Below are 2,145 nucleotides of genomic sequence, written 5' to 3'. Positions count from 1 at the left end.
ACAGGCAATCTCCTTCGAAGTATCAGGGTTTCATACGAAAACTCGTCTGTTACTAAGGGATTTCAATTTTTTTTGAAATTATTTCAACCCCCTTGTTTTTCTGTGTTCAAAATGCATCATTCAAAGCCACATCATCAATTTACAACCCTTTCTGACTTCATTTGTTATTGTTCATGCATTTACTGATTATTTTGAGCTATAAGACCATGAAATTGAAAAGCATTTGAAATGAACTCTGAAAAGGTTCCAAGTTGGCATGGTATCATCATTTCACCCACATAGCATGTGCAATAAAGTAGACAGGCTTACGGCAAAAACAGGATGCACTTCATGTACAAAACAGACAATCTCCTTCGAAGTATCAGGGTTTCATACGGAAACTCGTCTGCTACAAAGGGATTTCAACTTTTTTGAACCTATTTGAACCCCCATGGTTTTTTGTGTTCAAAATGCACCATTCAAAGCCACATCAACAATTTACAACCCTTTCTGACTTCATTTCTTATTTTGCATGCATTTACTGATTATTTTGAGCTATAAGACCATGAAATTGAAAAGCATTTGAAATGAACTCTGAAAAGGTTCCAAGTTGGCATGGTATCATCATTTCACCCACATAGGATGTGCAAGAAAGTAGAGAGGCTTACGGCAAAAACTGGATGCACTTCGTGTACAAAACAGGCAATCTCCTTCGAAGTATCAGGGTTTCATACGAAAACTCGTTTGTTACTAAGGGATTTCAATTTTTTTGAAATTATTTCAACCCCCTTGTTTTTCTGTGTTCAAAATACATCATTCAAAGCCACATCATCAATTTACAACCCTTTCTGACTTCATTTGTTATTTTTCATGCATTTACTGATTATTTTGAGCTATAAGACCATGAAATTGAAAAGCATTTGAAATGAACTCTGAAAAGGTTCCAAGTTGGCATGGTATCATCATTTCACCCACATAGCATGTGCAATAAAGTAGACAGGCTTACGGCAAAAACAGGATGCACTTCGTGTACAAAACAGACAATCTCCTTCGAAGTATCAGGGTTTCATACGGAAACTCGTCTGCTACAAAGGGATTTCAACTTTTTTGAACCTATTTGAACCCCCATGTTTTTTTGTGTTCAAAATGCACCATTCAAAGCCACATCAACATTTTACAACCCTTTCTGACTTCATTTGTTATTTTGCATGCATTTACTGATTATTTTGAGCTATAAGACCATGAAATTGAAAAGCATTTGAAATGAACTCTGAAAAGGTTCCAAGTTGGCATGGTATCATCATTTCACCCACATAGGATGTGCAAGAAAGTAGAGAGGCTTACGGCAAAAACTGAATGCACTTCGTGTACAAAACAGGCAATCTCCTTCGAAGTATCAGGGTTTCATACGAAAACTCGTCTGTTACTAAGGGATTTCAATTTTTTTGAACTTATTTCAACCCCCTTGTTTTTCTGTGTTCAAAATCCACCATTCAAAGCCACATCATCAATTTACAACCCTTTCTGACTTCATTCATTATTTTTCATGCATTTACTAATTATTTTGAACTATAAGACCATGAAATTGAAAAGCATTTGAAATGAACCTTGAAAAGGTTCCAAGTTGGCATGGTATCATCATTTACCCACATAGCATATGCAAGAAAGTAGAGAGGCTTACAGCAAAAACTGGATGCACTTCATGTACAAAACAGACAATCTCCGTCGAAGTATGAGGGTTTCATACGAAAATTCGTCTGTTACAAAGGGATTTCAATTCTTTTGAACTTATTTTAACCCCCTTGTTTTTCTGTGTTAAAAATGCACCATTCAAAGCCACATCATCAATTTTCAACCATTTCTGACTTCATTCATTCTTTTTCATGCATTTACTGATTATTTTGAGCTACAAGACAATGAAATTGAAAAGCATTTGAAATGAACTCTGAAAAGATTCCAAGTTGGCATGGTATCATCATTTCACCCACATAGCATGTGCAAGAAAGTAGAGAGGCTTACGGCAAAAACTGGATGCACTTCGTGTACAAAACAGACAATCTCCTTCGAAGTATCAGGGTTTCATACAGAGACTCGTCTGTTTCAAAGGGATTTCATTTTTTTGAACTTATTGGAACCCCCTTGTTTTTCTGTGTTCAAAATGCACCA

The sequence above is a fragment of the Triticum aestivum genome, chromosome 2B, assembly GCF_018294505.1.
Source record: "Triticum aestivum cultivar Chinese Spring chromosome 2B, IWGSC CS RefSeq v2.1, whole genome shotgun sequence".
In the NCBI taxonomy this organism is placed as follows: Eukaryota; Viridiplantae; Streptophyta; class Magnoliopsida; order Poales; family Poaceae; genus Triticum; species Triticum aestivum.
Note: the sequence above shows the minus strand (reverse complement) of the source record.